Below are 20469 nucleotides of genomic sequence, written 5' to 3' on the forward strand. Positions count from 1 at the left end.
AACCTTACAAAACTTGCTATAATTTGTAATAATCAGTGAGCAGTTTTGATAGGAATTTTGATATTTCAACTATTAACGAGATCTTGTTTAGAACACAAGTTGATACAAAAAGATCGTAACAAAATATCAAGATTTGTTATAATCCTGATATTTTTGATTGATCGAGTATTGATTTAACGATACTACGAAGTGTTCTTAGAGACAAAATCAAACGCTCTACAAGAAATTTTTACAATGATTGCCGCATAAAAATGAATAATGTTTGGGTGTTTTTTTCGAGGAATTGACCAGAAAACAAGCACAGAGTTTACAGATTAGACTCGGACATCCCATTTCGACTAGATCGACTTGAAAAATTTCGATGGATTCGATAACACGGCTCTTTTTACTATACTGAGATTTTCTACTGGTAGTAGTACGCGAGTAGTAGTTCAAAGTTCTAGGGCCACTATTATTCAAATTCAATTAGATTAATGAAACGCTGTACTTTCAAAAACATAATCTTTACTCAGCTTCTAGATTCGGTAAAAAAGTTGTGCTTTTCACGTTCTTGAGTTTTTTTTATTACAGAGAAAATAAGCTTAATTATCTTTCCGTGGTTAATAAAATATCTCGATTTATTAGTTGTATAAATTATGTATTCAAGTTTTGTTCAATGTTTTCATTGTTATTTTGAAATGAAATACAGTTTATTGAAACCCTGCATATTAGGTGATGCTTTCAATTATTTTTGTTGTGAAAATTCTTGCCAAAAAACCTCATGGCAGCAATCAGAAAATGTCGGATAAACGCTGAATAAAAAAATGCGTGTTATAGAGAGTTGGATAAAGCATACTTTTCACATCTCTAGTCTATAGTAAAGCTCTGACCGAAGAGTCGTTGATTATTCATGTTGAAAAAACTAACTACTTTTAGCTTTTACGAAGAGTCATGCGACGTGTAAAAAACCGCATAAAGCTCAGAATCCGCGTGAGAAAACCGCAAAGATTCTGAAAATCACGCAACAAAACCGCGTAAGTTTTTAAATCTGTGTAAAAGCTATGAATCATGCCAAATAATTACAATTGAAGACTAGAGAGCGCAGTATTGGTTCCACTTTCGATTCAGGATAGAAATCAGAAAAAAGGTTAGGTTAAACAGTTAATATCCGGAAAATTAACATTTTTGGAAAGAACGCGTTAACTCCAAAACCCGGCGTAACTTCCGGAATCTCCGTGAAAAAGCCACATTTGTTGTAACAATTATACGAAACTAGCATATTTTGAGTTTAGTTTCGCCTTAAGAAATGCTTAATCTAACTTATCTGATAAATTAATATTATGTGAATGTAAAAATCACTGCACTAATTTTTCTTCAGTTACCTCTCTTCCTAGAACAAAGTTTGAACAGCTTCGATATAGAGTACATATTGAGATGCGTGTTTTATGAAAAGTAGCAAAATGCAAACCAGTCTGAGCCTTATTTACAAACACGCTGTCTTCACTTAGTGTGATCTTATATGGTATTGTAAAAAACTTTCAAATTAAATTTTAAACTTTTTTTAAACTGATTGACACACATTTTCTACAAAGTGTTTTGAAGAATAAATAAAATAACATTCTTTGTTTTAACTCTTCCTTCCATTATTGACTACACGAATTATGAAATACGGTTAACTATCCAACTATTTCATGATCATGCCATTTTCTTGGGTCAGTTTTTTTTATAAATCACTTACTGTAGTTTTATCACTTAATATTTCATATCATTTTTCCATGAAATTTTCATAAAACGCTTTCTAAACTCAACTTCATTGCACTGTAACTTACATCTACGTTGTCATTCGAGAGCCAAAAAACATTTTCAGCAGTTGATCCCAATAGTTGTGCTCGGGTTGAGTCACCAAAAAAATATCAACGATTGCACCGTTTCTTTACAAAGCAGTTTTCCTAATGAGAATGTCCTGACCACAAAGCCGTGACACGTTGTGCACCACATAAAAGGAACCGTCCTTTGGAATGCGTATTTATCACTATCTTAACAGCACACAACAACCCGCACTGGAAGTAATATTTTGTAACCTCTAATTAACGCACTTTTCGCTGATAATTGCTATCTGTAATATAACTTAAACTTTCGGCTGCGAAGCCATCCCGGACTACGTTCCGTTCAGGGTCCGGTTCGTAAGATATGTGAGCGCCCCGCGCGTCGTATGTGGACAACGACAGCGACGAGAATGATGTTACAGTTTTACACAACCCGACATCGCGCATCCGAATTTTCCCGCCACCGCCACCGGGAGTGCCGGAGTGGATTGCGCGCGGTTGGCAGTCAAAACGCAAAGGCAAGCTCATCCACGGCGGCGACGGCGGTAATAGGCCTGTGGAAACTCGTATACTTTACAGCTTCCGGACGGGATCAGCACAGGGTGCTCTCATTCTCCGTGAGTGCAGAGCACAGAAGCCGAGAGATGAGAGTTTAAATTGTTGCAAACTTGCTGACAGTTGGCGTGCCTTTTGGGTTTAGTTTTTCCGTAGAAATAATTCTAAACAATTTTAAATTAAGAATGATATAGTTTTAAACATGTTGTGATGGCATAAAAAGCCATTATTTCTGTTGTTTATTGAAAACGCTGCCATCGCTGGACAGCGCTGGTAGAACTTGTCCTGAGAGCAGGATGCTGTAACTCGCGCTCACCCGAACACTCATTTCGCGTGCAATAATGCGATGACTGCCACGGCAAGCTTTTGATCGGATCAGCCGGGTTTAGTTCCTGGGGAGAGTTCTTTCGGAAAGGGTTCAAGCGTGGTAGCGAACGAAATCGAAAAACACCAAGCGGAAATGTGCTTTTCATTGGAGATAAATGGATAGATAGTTGTGTGCCCTTTCGGGCAGACGTTGAAGTCAGACCACACAACGGTTCTCTAGTGCGGTGACTCTGAAACTAACCGGCTAATTTTACAAGATGGTCGATTTGTGGTGCTCTGTGGTATGGCAGTGGAAGCAGGAGACTGGGGCATGAATGGCCTATTTAGATTCTTGCGGTTGGACGACTACATTTTTAAGTGAAATTTCATGATAAAAGGGTTCAAGCATAAGAGGAAAAAAATGAAACCTGTCACATGTTAGGCTGTGGAAGGACGAAGTGCCACGGTGAATGGGATTAGATGATTTTTAACCTTCAGCAGATTAAGAGAAAGTTTTGGTGAGGATCTTTTTGGTGGTAAGTCAAACTCACGTAAAAGGTTCTAAGATACTTTTATTCATTTTATTTATAAAACTAGTAGCAGCTGTGAACGTTGTAAACTGTTCCTAACACGTTTAGTTTTAAACGCGGAATTAAAAGTGAAAAAAGCGAATTAAACCACGCCAACCACATGAAAGGTTGGAAATCAATAATTGAAATGGTTTGGCATATGGGCGATTACGCGCCAACTCAATCAGTTTTTGGCATTATTCTATAAGAATTCAATATATGTACCTTTAATTGGGTCGAATGGCGAAAAATCCAGAAGTGAAATAAAACAAAACAGAATATTTGCCGAGGCAAAATCACTAATGGCGGATTAATTGGCGGAAGGTTCATTTCATCGAGTAACAACGTAATGTGGTTGAAAATGTTTGATGCTTTTCGGAATCGCAGACGTAAAAAAATAGTTGAATAATATAAGTTGAAAAACTTTAAAAACCCAAACCGATCAAATGTATAATATAGTATTAAATATGCGGAGCTCTTGCTTTTGTCGTGGTTCAATTTTTTCGGAAGTTACAAACCTCTCAACTCCATACCAGGTATGGAGCACCAACCCCAAAATGGTCACTAGTTTCATCAATCGTATTGTTCCGAATTTTGGTACAGACTTACAACCAACTAACTCACCTCCATCAATGAGCTCGAGCACCCTGTGATCTGTGTAAAGCAATCGGGGCCAGCCACAAAAGACAATCATTTCTATCGCAGTGCCACTTCTGCCCAATGCCCTTCAGGCATACAAAAAAAAAGTATTAAATAGATGAGTCGTCAGCCTGCACGAGGCCGTCGCTTCCGACAGCGGATCGGCAGCTTTAAACTGCTCTGGCTTCTTGTCTTCGATGATGCATCTTTGTCGATTGATTTTTTCAAATGGTTTTCTAGGTAGGGAGTTTTGTTTGTCGTGTAATTAGGACTGATAAAATTTGTTTACTTCAGCAGTAAAGGCAAATCAAGCTGGGTACTAGAGTGGGACAAAAAATAAGTACTAGCTCCAATGCACTTTTCGTGTTCCTTATGGGTCCTGTAACAACTGTGTAACTTTTCAGATCGATCGGTGGAACCCCTGATTTGCACCCGATTTTTAAAGTTTCCATACGATTTTATATGGGAAAATCCACTTTTTCAAAACTTATCCTCTAGAAATTTCTAGTTGGCTCCTAAAAATATACCAATACATGATATTTGTAAAAAATTTTCCTGGAAATAATTCTTCTGAAGACTGTAAGGCGCTGCAAAATTTGTAGAAAAAGTTATTCACCTTAAACTGATCGAATGTCTGACGAACGGCTCAACATTGAATTTTTCCAGCAACACTGCTGCAGCATGCTGCTGTTGCAAACTCAACAACGTGATGAGAAACAGTTTCGCGTAGAATTAAGCTTGAAAGCGTGATTTTTCGCTCATAGCATCTTCGGAGAAAATGCTTAAAATATCAATCCCTATATTTTGATAGTATTCGTTGTGTGATTCATACCCCTAAAAGTGAGAAATCAGCTTTCTAAACACCCCTACGTAGTGAAAAACATTTTCGTGTGGGATTAAGCTTGAAGGTATGATATTTTGCTCACGTTATCTTCATTATCGGAGAGCTTGCTTAAAATATTAATTATAAAGTTTTAATGTAGATTGGTTACTCCCCCTAAAAGAGGGAAGTAAACTTTCTAAACACCCACCTCGTGTGACAACTTGGGTTCTGGTGCCAATTCAATAGATCATACCCTGGTGTCTTTCAGAAAGGAGTTTGGTAGATACATAGCTACAATTTGCGCAGATACATGGCCAGCAGGTCACTACGAACCAATGAGGTATACACAGGTGAGGAAGAAGAAGACATTCGTCGTCGGCGGTTTGCAATCAACACGGGGAGCTACAGAAAAACTTTGAAAACCTACCCTTTTCCAGTTGTTTCGGATCTTTCAGCGGCCCACCTTGGTGCCCGCTCAACCAACATCCCGCCCAAAGATCAATACTCTCTTTTTCTCTTTTTTAATAGACTTCATTTACCGTGGTTCGTAGTGACCTGCTAGCCATGTATCTGCACAAATTGTAGCTATGTATCTACCAAACTCTTTTCTGAAAGACACCAGAGTCACACGACGTGGGTGTTTAGAAAGATTACTTCCCTCTTTTAGGGGGAGTAATCAATCTACATTAAAACTCAATAATTAATATTTTAAGCAAGCTCTCCGATAATGAAGATAACGTGAGCAAAATATCATACCTTCAAGCTTAATCCCACACGAAAATGTTTTTCACTACGTAGGGGTGTTTAGAAAGCTGATTTCTCACTTTTAGGGGTATGAATCACACAACGAATACTATCAAAATATAGGGATTGATATTTTAAGCATTTTCTCCGAAGATACTATGAGCAAAAAATCACGCTTTCAAGCTTAATTCTACGCGAAACTGTTTCTCATCACGTTGTTGAGTTTGCAACAGCAGCATGCTGCAGCAGTGTTGCTGGAAAAATTCAATGTTGAGCCGTTCGTCAGACATTCGATAAGTTTAAGGTGAATAACTTTTTCTACAAATTTTGTAGCGCCTTACAGTCTTCAGAAGAATTATTCCCAGGAAAATTTCCTACAAATATCATGTATTGGTATATTTTTAGGAGCCCACGGGAAATATCTAGAGGATAAGTTTTGAATAAGTGGATTTTCCCATATAAAATCGTATGGAAACTTAAAAAATCGGGCGCAAATCAGGGGTTCCACCGATCGATCTGAAAAGTTACACAGTTGTTACAGGACCCATAAGGAACACGAAAAGTGCATTGGAGCGAAAAAATTACACCAACGCTTTTTTCCCATACAACTGTGTCCCAGTTTACTGGGTACTTCAAAATCATTTTCAGAATTTTATTCTGAGTCCTTTGAAGCATTGTATTCTTTGTTGAACAACAGTTTGACTAGGTCAGATGAAATTTATTAATAATAATATTAATCAGAAACCATTCTTCAACATTCTTTTGTGTATTTTATTGTCTTCATAACATTTTAGATTAATTGTTTGTTATTTTTTCTGTAATTGATCTTATTTAAACCATTTATCTCTCAAATATTCCATAATTTTAAATAAATATTAACATTACCATGTTATATGTCCCATATATGTATTCTACTCAAAACAAGGTTTTCTGAATCATGCTTCCTGAATCATGTTTCTATAAAATTGAAATTCCTATTAAAACACCAACAAACACATTTGGAAAAATACCTATAGACGAAATATGATAGAAACTTAACGGAACGTTCATAAACTAAGATTATTTATTTTAGAAGGAATAGCTAAAATACTGTCTCAATTTTCAATCAAGTAAAACGTGCAAAACGATTCAGGTCCCAAATATGAATTGAATTGAGGATTTACTTATCTGGTATTTCGGTTCAAAATAAAAAGTGTTTCTGTTTTACAAATAAAAGAGGATTGGCAACCATTTTGATGACTAAAGTATGCCTTATATTTGAAAGCTTATGTATAAAGATATGGTTAGCAATCTAAGTAAAAGTTTAAATCATTATAGAGATCAAATTAGCCTTTCCTCTATGAACACTCATAGTTTGAGACAAACACAGTGTTGAAAATAAATAAAGGTCCAACATTTTTTTTTTCAGTGCAAAAATTTCTAAATGAATACTACATTTCGATTTATAAAGAAAAGAGTTGAATTTTTTCTTGATTTTTTTTAAGGAACCTGAAGTTGAAGTATAACAAAACTTTTGGAAAAAAGTCAGGATGCAAAATTAAAATAATCATTTATCAGAAAAATTATTTTCTAATGATGTCAAATGATTACAAAATGCTCATGATGATTTACTTTGCGAATTCATTCGTATTCATGTTATTATTATTTTAAGATAATTTTAATTTAATTGAAAATAAACATCAAATTATATATTATAATAAAGGGTTCGATTTTCTCTTCAAATTTATTTCATTTTATGACACTTGACATTATTCTAAAACTTTTGATAAGAAGACCTGGATGGAAAAATAAAAAAAAAACAAATTTTTACTCAGAAGATAAATGGAAAAAAATCGAATTCCAATGATGCAGTATGATTTCAGAAGTAATTTTAAATCATAAAGTTCTTGGTAGTAATTTTTCTAAATGCATCCGTTTTTGAGATATTTTAAGCTTAAGTTTGGAAATTTTCAGTTTTCTTTGAAGATATGCTTTTTGTGAATTATTTGTGGTTCAGCAACAAACAGAAATTTATTGTCAGGTACGGTCAATATACCACAATTCATTCTTTGATTTTTTTTCTATATAATTGAAATTCGGAAAATTGTGTAAAACACAACTTATGAGTAAAAATTTGTTTTTGTTCCTCCACCCTTTTGTCAAAAGTTTTCGAATAATGTCAAGTTTCAAGAAAAAATCAAAGGTTTCTGAGCTACAATACTTTGAATGCTATGAATTAAAAAAAATACGCAGTTGGCTAAGCAAAATACGTGTGCGAAGTTTTCGTTCAAATCATGAATGATCGTTATTCGTTATTTGCATGGAGATGCTCTATTATAAATGACTTGAAAATAAATGTCCATGGTAATCGTATTTGAAGGTTTGAAGTTTACAATGCAAAAGAAAATCTGCCTCCTGATCACGCTATTGAGGAACAACCAGGGCCAAACTTAAGTGCTGGGGGCGCCGGGCAGATATTCTCGTGGGGCCCTTTTTTCTCAAAAAAATTAGAGGCAAGAAAGTTTTTAATTTTGAACTGATTAAATGTTTCGCAGGAAGGTGACGAGCAAAAAAGGTCTCCACGCTGTCGTCACGTCTAGCCCAGGACTACGTGGGCCCCTGTTGGAAGTCCCGGGGCATTTGCCCCCTTTGCTTCACCTTTCCCTTGTGAAAGACTGAACCACTGCGACCATCGATTGATATATTGTGGTAAAATAAAAAACAAGCAGTTTCAATATTACAGAAACACACCTTTTGAATAAAAACTGCTGTACACAAATTACTTAGGGCGTCGAGTAAGGAATTTAAAAAATACTGATTCATAAAACTTCCCTCCTCACTAGGGTGTCCCAAAAAAAATCGATGTTGAAAAAGTCAAGGTGCTCAGCCCTAAATTGAAAGATAATGTTATTTATAGCATTTTTGTAGAACATTTCGACTTTCTAAAAAATTGTTTTCAGGTTACCCAAACGTGATTTAAGAAAAAATGACTTTTTTCAGCTACAAACCCACTCTTTTGCACTTTTTTTAATTCTGTTCGATTCCTAAATTTTTCCATTTATTTTTTTATTTTTGTGGGGTTGTTTTGGAATATTTTGCATGGTTTGGTTCAGCATTTCATTCAATTTTATGACTCCCAGAGCCTATAAACATCACAAAAAAAAAAATTTCTAATAATTTTTAGATAAAACCCTACAAAACACAAATAAAAAAAAATTGTTATCAAGAGCTGAAATTTTCATTGCGAAGCGGGATTTACGACGAAAGTTTACATGCAAAAAGATACTTGATATCTTATCAGGGAGCTGAGATATTGGCATTTTTATATGTGATGGAAAACTATGCATTTTAATAAATATGTTGAATAACTGTTTTATTTTGGGAGATAAAAAACAACAATGTTTAGAAAACAAATGCATTTTCAGATGGCTGATAACTTAGTAGAAGGTTTAAAAATTCGGAAAAATTTGTGAAAAAAGATAGAACGGAAATTGTGATTTTTAGTGCCTTCTATTTGAAAACTCAAAGGTGCTCAACGCCAATATCTCAGCCCCCCGATAAGATATCAAGGATCTTCTTTCATGTAAATTTTTGTCTTAAACCCCGCTTTGCAGAAAAAAATCCAGTTCTTAATCAAAAAATTTTTTTATATGTGTTTTGAAGGGTTTTATCTGAAAATTTAAAGAAAAATTCACTTTTTTGTGATGTTCAATGAGCTCTGTGAGTCAAATGATTGTATGCGATGCTGAACCAAACCATGCAAAATATTCAAAAACAATCCCACAAAAATAAAAAAATATATGGAAAAATTTAGGAATCGAACAGAGTTGAAAAAGTGCAAAAGAGTGGGTTTGTAGCTGAAAAAAATAATTTTTTCATAAATCACGTTTGGGCAACCTGAAAACATTTTTTTTAGAAATTCGAAATATTCTAAAAAATGCTATAAATAACATAAGCCTTCAATTTAGGGCTGAGCACCTTGACTTTTTCAACATCGATTTTTTTTGGGACAGCCTACTCTTCACTCTTGTCCATTAAATATTAAAAAATATAGCTGTGGAAATAACGTTTGCATTGAAAAAATTTAGTTTTTCGGATGGTGATAAAAAAAACTAAGAAAGATAATTGAGCTTGATAAATTCTTCGCTTTGAGTAGTAAGCCGACGCCAAATCTGGCCAGAACACCGTGTCTTCGCCCTTATGGTATTTCTTGATGAACGACGCAACTTCTGGCAGGCACTTCTTACTATAAATTTCCCTGTTCACGACCAGCCCGGAGCGAAAGAAGAGCAACTTTGACATTCCTTTCTCGCTGATTGTCAGCCACATCCGCACCTTCTGGATGAACTTGGTCTGTGAAATAAACTTCACCTCGGTGCTCACCAGGCATGGGGAAAACACAGCACACTAAAGTGCGTGTGGCTCATCTGCAAACAAACACACCACGCAGGGCTATTCGTATTACCCTCCGTCGCTAGCTAAAGATAGAACACTGGAGAGCCATTTGTTAACACACGAGCCGAGGGTTTTTAACTTCGGCACATGAGGCAACCGAGGGCTTGCAGTTTCGGGGGACTCCCAAGCGTCATTGCCTGCGGCTCCGAGACCAGTGGGCGGGACTGCCGCTTCCTGGCATGTATGTCCATGTTCTTCAGATACTTTTTCACTGTTTTCCTCATGCACCAACCTCCCGGCCAAATGCACGCAGCGATTTAGCTACTTTTACTTCGGTCTTCCTCTTCAGCATCGTTTGAAGCTTCTTGTCGCTCAAGATCGTTGGCCGTCTAGAACGGGGCTTTCTTTCGATGCTCTGATCGTTGTCCAATAGTGTTTGAAATTCGAAGGGGTTTAAGGCTAGGTTATGGTATAGACGGAGTACATGATGGGAAGAGGTTCAAGAGAAGATAGTGCTAATTACCAACCTCGAGTTCATGTTGGTGGTAATAAAATCGAGGTGGTCGACGAATTTGTGTACCTGGGCTCACTGGAAAATGCACCAGTGATACCAGCAGAGAAACTCATCGGCGCATTATGGCAGGAAACTGTGCATACTTGGGTATCCGGAGAACGCTTTGGTCGAGTAGAATTCGTCGCCGCACCAAGTTGACCATCTACAAGACGCTGATCAGACCGGTACTTCTCTAGGGCCATGATAAATGGACTATGGTTATCTGGGCTGGGAATGTCGTAAGGATGGCGAAATTCAGCCATAAATCGAGTGGAATGGAATTGACTTTTACGTACGGGTTAAGGCCACACTACGCTGCCCATAATCACATATTTGTAACATTTGCAAAATTGGTTGTTCGAGCAAAAGATACTTTTATATCTTGTCCTTAAATGCATTGTTCCCAATATATTCTTGCAAATAGACACTTTAACTAAGCTAAGTATCTTAAGAAAAGCACTACTTTACACTTTGTATACATTGAACATTACTTTTGAAGAAAAATTGGTTGAAATTTGCAATGATACTTTTATGCCGTCACTTTCAAGCTACTTTTGGAATATATCACGGGGGAAATGAAGTTTTTCTTGTGTTCAACAAGCATGAGCTGAACATCAGAAACGGATCACCGGTGGTTGGTTACCGGACCAGAATAACTTCCGAATTCGAAAGGATGCAGATGTGAATTTAGATGGAAACTTTTTTGACAGAAAAGTTGAAGAAGTTAAGTAGTGTTACAATTATGCGGTTATTTACGCTATGTGACAGAACAACTTGGTATTTTTTACAACTTTTTTCAAACAAACATAAGCTTATTTTTTCAGATGTAAAAAGTACATAATATTCTAAGCATTACCCAACAAAAAGCGCGAATTCCATAAAATGTCGAATGTTACAATTATGCGATTACAGGTAGTACGGCTTACGGGTATAACGTCTTCAGTAAAGTTGTACACACTTAAAATTTTTTGCCGGGTCTCGGTAATTTATTACCGAGAACGGTACCACTGAGTGCTCGGTTAAGAAAAAAAAAGACAGCTGTCACATTTTTTCGTAGTTCTCGGTTCAGCCTAACTGAAATCTTGGAATTCAGGTATTTTGTGCCGAAATTTTAGTTTGGTGAACGGAGATTTAGGAAAAAATGTGACAGCTGTCTTTATTTTTTTTAGTTTATTTGAACTTGGAGAGATAGAAATCAAAACATTAAAATTTGTCAAAAAACCTTTTTGCCTTTCTCCTAGAAAGGTATAGCAATCACTGGAAAAACCAAAGGTATAAAAGTGGTCCCAATGGCCGAATGTCATATACCACTCGACCCGTTTCGACGAACTGAGCATTTTCTGTATGTATGTATGTATGTATGTGTGTATGTGTGTGTGTGTATGTGCAATTTATTTTTTCACTCACTTTTCTCAGAGATGGCTGGACCGATTTTCATAAAATTAATTGCAAATGCAAGGTCTAATTGCGCCATAAATTGTTATTGAATTTCATTGTAATCGGATTTTTAGTTTAGAGGTTATGTAACAAAATGTAAAAATCACGAAACATCAATATCTCAGAAACCACATAACCGATTTCAATATAACTGGTTTCAAATGATTCGGCTGTCCCCAGAACCCTTAATTTTTGAATTTCGTTAGGATTGAATATATGGTTCAAAAGTTATTTAAAGAAAAGTTATCCTGAGGTTGTTTAAACTAACTCATTTTTCTCAGTGATGGCTGAACCGATTTTCACAAAATTAGTGTCAAATGAAAGGTCTAGTTGCCCCATAGGTTGCTATTGAATTTCATTGCAATCGGATTGTAACTGTGTCCGTTGTTCATAAAAATGTGAAATCACATAATGAAAGTAAGCATATTGACCTTCTCCTAACGATCACTGGCTAATTAAAAGGTAGAAAAATGATTTAAATGGCCGAACGTCATATACTACTCAACTCAGTTCGACGAGCTGAGCATTTTCTGCATGTATGTGTGTGTGTAACGCTCTCCCAATCTCACTCGATTTTCTCAGAGATGGCTGAATCGATTTCAATGAAATCATTTGCAAATGAAAGGTCTAGTTGCCCTATAAGACCCTATTGAATTTTATTGTAATCTGATTTCTAGTTTAGAGGTTATGTATCAAAATGTAAAAATCACGAAACATCAATATCTCAGAAACTACACAACCGATTTGAACAAAATTGGTTCCAAGTGAACAGGCTACCTAAAAACCCTCAACTTTTGAATTTTATGAAGATTGAACATATGGTTCAGAAGTTACAGAAAGAATCGTGTTCTGGAGACTGTTCAATCTCACTCATGTTTCTCAGAGATGGCTGGACCGATTTTCATAAAATCAGTGTCATATGGAAAGTCTTGTTGCCCCATAAGACCCTAATGATTTTTTTTTGCGAACGGATTATTAATTTCTTTGTTATGTTTAAAAATGCGAAATCCAGCTATGAAAAGAAACATATTCTGATGACTACTTGGACTCACTCACTTTTCTCAGAGATGGTTGACCCAATTTCCACAGAATTAGTATCAAATGAAAGGTCTAGCTGCCTCATAACACCCTATTGAATTTTGCTGTAATCGGAAAGTAACTTCGTCTGTAATGTATCGAAATGTGAAAATCACTAAACTTCATTATCTTAGAAACTACACAACAGATTTGAACAATATTGACATCGAATGAACGGGATAGTTAAGGGTTAACTGATGAATTATGATTGAACACGTGGTTTCAAATTTTGGCTCCCGCATACGTTCCCTTTGCATTTGATTGTAATCAATCTTAAGCAACTGTTATGTTTTAATTTGTAAAACAATGAGAGTCTATTATCTCAAGTATTACACGACTTATTTGAACATAACTAGTGTCATACAAACGAGTCATCTCTCAAACTTACAAATAACAAACTTCATAAAAATTTGATATACTGTTCAAAAGTTTTGTAAAGAAAAGAAATTGAAAGACTATTCAACACTATAGCTGCTTTGATCAATATATATGGCCTCAACATGATTTAAATGTGGTATCGTACTATTTGAACGTTCCCGGTATCACTAGTGATTAAATTGTTCGAAATTAAGAGTCATTTCTTCTATTTCGCTATTTCTGCAGCACTAACATTACGTCAAATTTCATATTTTATACTTTAATTACAACATCAATATTTTAGAACCCAAAGAGTGAATTTACCTTTATTGGATTTAAGTATTCATGTAAATCTATTTTTACAAATAATAAGTTTGAATGAGAAAGGCTGAATCTGACCGCTAGGTGGATCAATTTAGGTTTTTTTGATTTTTTCACAGCGTATATTTCTCACTATAACAAACTAATATATCATAACAAACCTTTATCTAAACGCTAGAAATATTTTTTTCTCATTAATGGGCACCTGGCGTTGGAAATAAACTAAATATTTAAAAAATGAGCTTTTCTAGACATTTTTTTTTATTATGTTTCAATTTTTTTTCCTATAAAAATTTTTTAGAGTGTACATCGATCAAACAAATCGTTTTGACTCTAGAAATATTTGTTATCATCAAAACCGTTTTTGTTCTCCGGGTTCGAATCACCGTAAATCTAATCTCCTCGGGCCTAAAAAAAAAATCAATTAAAACCCGAGAAGAATCATCAAAACCTCAAAACCAAAACCATAGCTTCTCAAGAATAAGTCGCAATTTAAAATAAAAATAATACAAAATAGCATCTTTTGCCCAAAAAACATCTATGCAAATTTTAAGTCAAAAACCTAAATCAATCCACCTAGCGCACAGTGGTTTAAAACGCGAAAAACGTGATCGTCAGCCTTTTGAGTATAAAAATGGCATTTAAATGCTACAGTATATTCGACAAAGTTTTTGTAGATGTTAAGGGGCATCTTTTGATGTAAATGAAATTTCGATTAATTCACCTAAAAGTGAGATAAAAATTTTATTTTTTTATTTACTTATCAAATCAAAACGAAGTCTTCAGCAAAGTTGTAGACAATTTTATGTAGAAAAACTTTGCTGAAGACTTTTTGGTTCTATTTCTTGAAAATCGACCACATACAGGTAGTTTTATACACAGATATCCTAAAAGTTTCTAAAAATCGAAAAATACCAAATAACTTTTTCCGAAGTGATTTAAGAGGCCTACTATGTTCTAGACATTTTTTCATATTTAAAAAATACATCAGTAAGCCGAAAATACCTTGGGGAAATTTTCGACTTTTTCATAGGGTTTAGGACATTTTAGATAAAAAAATGCACTTTTTCAAAATAAAATTTCTCGAAAAGCTTCAAAAAGCTGCAAATACACAGTCTTCACTTGGAAGACGGAGATTAGTACTAGCTTCCCCAGGTGGTTTCACTAGGTTCTTGCAGTCTCTTAAAGACTAAGGCGTGGGTGAAAAAATTAGTTTTTTTGTTTTTCGGCGTTTTTTCATGTTTTTTTCTCAAAAGATGTACAAAATCGAAACGATTTTTGATTTTTCATTAAAAAGTACGAATAGCATTTATATTTACGGCACCGTGCATTATTTGGAAAACATAATATATTGAAAAAATTGATTTTTTCCGAAAATATATGTTATGTCACTAGTGTATGCAAATGCCAAGTTTTTTTTTTAACAAAATAAGCAACATTCTTTGACGTTTTTCCAATGCTTGAGTTCTGAAAAGGAAATGTCAGCTCAGAAACAGATACCCTTATTAATTTTTTTAATTTGGACATACGGAGGTATTTTGGTATGGATTAGGTACTTCCGTATGGACAAAATTGAAAAAAAAATAAGTCCTTAGATTACGCCGTTCTAGCACATTTACCATGAAAGGAATTACTAGACTAGACAGCCACTAGACAACGAAATGGATACTGAGTATTATGAATGGAAATATACTTGGAATGGCAACAGTTGTATTTTCGTTCACACATGAGTATTTGCCACACATGCTTGATAAATGTGTTCCTCTATTATCTGATAATTTGTTTATATAATTCATGTATTTATAAAAAATTCCTGTTAACCAGTGTCACAATTTTATTTAATTCAAACCCAATCCAATTTGTCTGCTACTAGTCTGAAGTAAACCTCATGCGAGGAAATGAAAATTGAATCGACGAAAAAAAAACACCATAACGACACAATACGATAACTGTTCCAATTTCGCCCAATAGATCGGCCAAGGTTGGTCGGAAACGGGAACCGGTGACCGCGACAAATGCAGATTCTGAGTCAAGAGCTGCACTCTCGACAGTCAACCTTCAATCCATCCCCTGTAGTCTTCTTGCGTGACGCTCGTTGCTAGCGCTTCGAGTGCAAGGGGGATGATGCGCTGTGGTGTGGTATAAGAAATATGATTTCGCTGAGCTGGCCTGCCGTTGTCATTGGGCCTGCCATCCGTGCGCGCTCCGTCTGCAACCGGTCCGTCGTCGTCGGATTGCATAACGCGGCGAAGGATTCTGTTGCTCGATCCGCTGGATGCGGGAGAAAAAAAAAACAAACATTCGGAAAAATGCAATTATACGCTCGGGATCGTTACACGGAATCGATAGGATCAATGCTAGTCAGGCGATTCAATGCGATTCATATTTCCGCAGTCAATGTTTATGCTGAGTGATTTCCCATAATGCGATTTGCAGTTGCACAAGTTGTGACAAGTTGGAACGTAGGATAAACTTCGGTTGGCATTAACGGTTGGTTGTTTCGCTGCGAGCTCAGGGAAGTTTTACATTGTTGGGCGAGCAAATTTATGTGGAAAGTAAAATGAAAATGCAAAAATGTAAAACACGTGGAGATATCTTTTTTTCACTTCGATACGTCAGTGTAATTTTTTTCCGAGAAAAAATAACAATTATTTTGTTCGATGCTTATTCAATTTCAAGTAATATTTCATTACATAAGTCGTCCTATCAAAAAAAAAAAAAAAAAATCCAACGAAAAAAATATATTCAATGGTAAAAAAAAACAAAAACACCAATGGTAAACAAAGCCAAAATTTCATTCCAATGAGAAGTAGTCTGGAGTCTATTACTAGAATTACTTTTAACAAGTTGGCATGCGTATAGTTTAATTTTTCAGCACTTGTTCAAAAGAAATTACCTAGTCCTGTGCGCCGCCACGCCGCGCCGCCGCCGCCGACACTTTTACGCACGCCGCCGCCGCCGATGATTTGGACTCGGCGCGCCGCCGAATAAATTTTTGGTGCGCCGCCGAGAAAATTTTTACCGCGCCGATAGTGATTGTGTATGCTGGATTTTTTTCTGGTTATAGAAATACCGCAAATCACAGCCGATAAGGGAACACTCGTATAGGTATTAGGTAATGCGGAATTTGGAAATTCTTAATACCCCTTCACCCCTATGTAATGCAATTTCGCATGGTGGCCTCACGCAGTGTAACACTTCGTTAAGTATTTTCCCTCTCCTGAGCGTGTATTTACGAATGTACCTAAGTGTAAATTATTTTAATTTGTGAAAATTTGATACAATATTTGACAATAAATATTCAGACTTTTTAATCGAATGAAATCAAAAATATCAATGTCATTATCAGTGATTTGTTTCGTCAGTTTGCCTCGAGAAAATTGTTTCAGTTATCATAACATTTATTTTTTATTTTTTGTATTTTTTATTTTTATGCAAACGTATGAGCAGTCTTAAAATGTTCAAAAAATTTATGAAAAATGACTAGTTTTTTTCATTAATTATTTGGTTATTTTCTTTAGAATACAAAGATTTTTTTGGAGATCAAAATGCGGGAATTCACTGAAAGTTTTGCGCAAATTAAATAGTTGATCATATGGCGCTAAAACAGACTTTTTTGTAGATAGTTTTTTCGTCAACATTTTCAAGCACGACTACATTTTTTGCTGATTTCTCGTTAATTTTTATTTTTTTTTCCTCTGTGCGGACTCATCACTGCGACCAGAGACATTTGATCTATTGTGACATTGGCCAGGTGTTTTCTGTACTCCGCACTTCATATTATTGGCAGTAAATGTACGCTTTTCATTCATATCCGTGCTTGTGTGAGAGAGTTTACCCTTTCGTTTCAAGCTTACTGCTCTACTATAACGAGCCTCTTACTATTCTACCAATATTGCCAAATTACAATTTCCAGGAGTGAAACTACACCTAACGTTCCCCTCTGGCCATTATGTCAAGATGAAGGAACCTTATCGAAACCTCGTTCTTCGTGCCCGCACCGCCAATTACAATTCCCTGGAGAGGATTAATATCCTCAGAACAGTTTTATTATAAGAAAGACCTATTTTGTCAAGAGGGAGGAGTCTTAACGAAACCTCGTTGTTCCTACCAACACCGCGTCACAATCACAATTACCCGAGGAGGATTTAATGCTTCACCTCTGGTCAGTTTTATCCCAAAATTCGCAATAGAAAATGAAGAAACTGTGGTGTTTACCGAAGAATTCTATTCGATGGAAAGGAGTTTTCCATTTTTTCAGTTATTCCATGGGTAACCTAACAAAATATATGAAAGTTAAAAACGACTCTCTAACGTAATCGAAATCAACATATCAAAAAACTATCTATCTTTTTTCCTAAATTGAACGTCTCTGGGAACAGTATTCCATGTAATTTTTTGTTGTGGGCTCGTTGATGATTTTTTTTGGGATTTACACTTGTTTGTACTTTCTCTGCTTGGTTTATTATTTTCTGGTTATTCAATTGTTTGTTTACTTGATATCTTACCAATTTTATTTCTATTTTTGACATTTCTACAACTCTGACGCATACATTTTTATTAATGAACGTTCAATTAAAAAAAATCGAACATGAGAGTACAAAAGCACACATTATGCGCAATATTTTATAAGTGGTAATTAGTGTCACGCCGATACACGCCGCCGCCGCCGCCGCTGATAAAAGCTAACGGCGTCACGCCGGCGCGCCGATCGCCGCCGAGGTAAAATGTTTTCTACGCCGCCGCCGCCGGTGATATGGTCGGCGCACAGGTCTAAAAATACCATAGTAACTAGAAATTGTATGAATAATAATAGCTACGCAGATTGGGCTTCAGTAACAAAGTTGCTCGGCGCTCAACTAAGAAGCATATTAGATGTGAAGAATAAATGAAATATTGAAACATGAGGAAAGATTGTTTCTTTCTGCCGCGAAACCCTATTTAGACACCAAGCATAACCATAATTCATTGCTTTTAATATATCTCCGCGTTGATTCTGCCTCCCATCGTCGTCGCCCTGTCTCCTGTAGGAATTGTTTTCTTCTGGTCTAAGCAGCAATGAGCCGCTCGAGAGAAATTCTAAAATTCTGTCCATTACGTTCCACCGCATTTGGCTCGAGGCATTGCTTTTCTTCATGCACGAACTTTCCAGCGCGCGGCGTACGTACGTACGTACATTCACGAGCAATTTCATCCTGGTTAACAAGTTCGGAATGGAATTTGAATTCCGGACTCGCAGTGAGTTAAAAAACGCAACGCCAAGGCATGCGTGTTAGGAACGTCTTTTATGCCGTTAATAGTCTTATAACTTCATTTTTCAATTTTAAAAGATAAAAGCAAAAGCTGCGTTCAGTTTGGCTCTCGCAGCTGAGCGTCTACAAAAAAAAAAAAAACAATAAAACGTAACCAGAAACGTTGCTGACTGTCGCACGTCCCAACCAGAAACAAATATTCTGTTCAAACATCGAAAGAAACATTCAAACATCGAAAGCCATTGAAAATTTCAGTCCCGTGAACCGGAAGAGTAGAGAGTACCCCTCGAAGTAAACAGTAGTCAATTCCTCCTGGAATCGAAATGTTGGCAAAGGCAGGCGAAGATTTTGTATAATCGACACAGATGGTTTCGCTGTTGAATCATCAAGCTTGACCCCAAATGGAGTCTGAATTTTGGTATATACTGTTCCAAAGCGGAGAATTACTGCCTGGAATTGAAAGCATTCCCTTGTTGTTTGCTCGCGTGGTCCAACCGTAAGATCGGATCGGATGGGGAAAGCTCAGCAGCGCTTTTAACTGACGCTCGCAAACTGTTTGTTGTGCTGCACCTCCCCGAGGAGCCTTTGTCCTATCGGGCGAGTGCGTCCCATTCATCTTCCAAGCGAGGTTTTTTGTTGTACTGCTGCCCAGTTGCATTTTAATTCCTAGCGCATTTCTGCTGCAAACTGACAAGCGACTCGAAAAAGTCACACACAAACACGAACCCAGATCAGGCTCAAAGCCAACAGAAAGGTAATATCATTCTTCTGCTTAGAAGGACTGAGACTGAGGGCAATATTTAGCACTCTCTTTTCGACCGTGCTTCGGGGATGTCCTTTTTTTCTTCAATCCACCGGATGCCTGCTCGGCCACTTGTTTACGGAGTACTAAATGCTTTGTATAGTACATACTACTCGGGCAAGTAGAACGGATAATGATGGGACAGCTCAACTCAGCTGATGTTGATACTGGAAGGGAAGCGTTCTTTGCTTCTCGCCCCGTTCGTCGCATATATACATATTTCTACTAAATCACAGCCACTTCCGTGTCACACAAGCTCAAAGAAAGGCCACGGAAAGAATGCCAAGTTCATATCACAGCAGCGGTTTTGAGATTTTTCATTTGACTCAAGATGATGTCCTGTTTGCTGAAGTCCGCTTGAGTGTGTGGGCGAATGTGCTTCGACACATTTGTCCATAGTTGATAACCGCACCGCAAATGTGTCTCGGTGGAGCGAAGCTGCGACCCAAATCCCAGCAACCCCCTAAGGGCAGCAGGATGGGATGCAGACGGATTGCCTCACATGCCGAAAACTGCACTTTATTAACAATGAACATTTCCGGGGTGAGGGTGACTGCTTACCCAGGGGAAAGTTATGGAGGCGCGGGGTATATTGTGAATAACTTAAGATGATTGCGAGGTTGCCCGTGATTGAAACGCAACTCTGCTTTGACTATTGTAACGATAGAAGCCAGAAAATTCTCGATCAAAATCATAAAATATCAAAACCACTAGGTGGGTTGCACAGCTGAGATCATTTCCAGAAGAATGGAGTGTGGAAGAATTCCGAGGCTCAATAATTCTAATTAAAGCTTGCTTCACTAGAAATCCGCAAATATTGTCAGTTGTAGAGCAGCGCCCCTAGTGGTCGGATTT

The 20469-nt window shown here is 36.6% G+C and overlaps 2 protein-coding genes across 4 annotated transcripts in view; one reads left to right on the top strand and one right to left on the bottom strand.

The window, feature by feature from the left end:
* Positions 1–2332, bottom strand: part of LOC129717087 (gamma-aminobutyric acid receptor subunit alpha-6) — a 60154-nt gene extending 57822 nt beyond the window's left edge. Inside the window, exon 1 of one of the 3 annotated variants that reach the window (XM_055666932.1) lies at positions 1809–2332. The gene's annotated coding sequence lies outside the window, so the exon portion shown is untranslated. The other 2 variants (XM_055666938.1, XM_055666936.1) reach the window with 2 other exon arrangements.
* A 429-nt stretch (positions 2333–2761) lies between these two features.
* LOC129717099 (gamma-aminobutyric acid receptor subunit beta-like) overlaps positions 2762–20469 on the top strand; it is an 84098-nt gene continuing 66390 nt past the window's right edge. Inside the window, exon 1 of the mRNA XM_055666951.1 lies at positions 2762–3202. The gene's annotated coding sequence lies outside the window, so the exon portion shown is untranslated. The remainder of the gene's footprint in view (positions 3203–20469) is intronic.

Source organism: Wyeomyia smithii, chromosome 1 (genome assembly GCF_029784165.1).
Source record: "Wyeomyia smithii strain HCP4-BCI-WySm-NY-G18 chromosome 1, ASM2978416v1, whole genome shotgun sequence".
Taxonomy (NCBI): Eukaryota; Metazoa; Arthropoda; class Insecta; order Diptera; family Culicidae; genus Wyeomyia; species Wyeomyia smithii.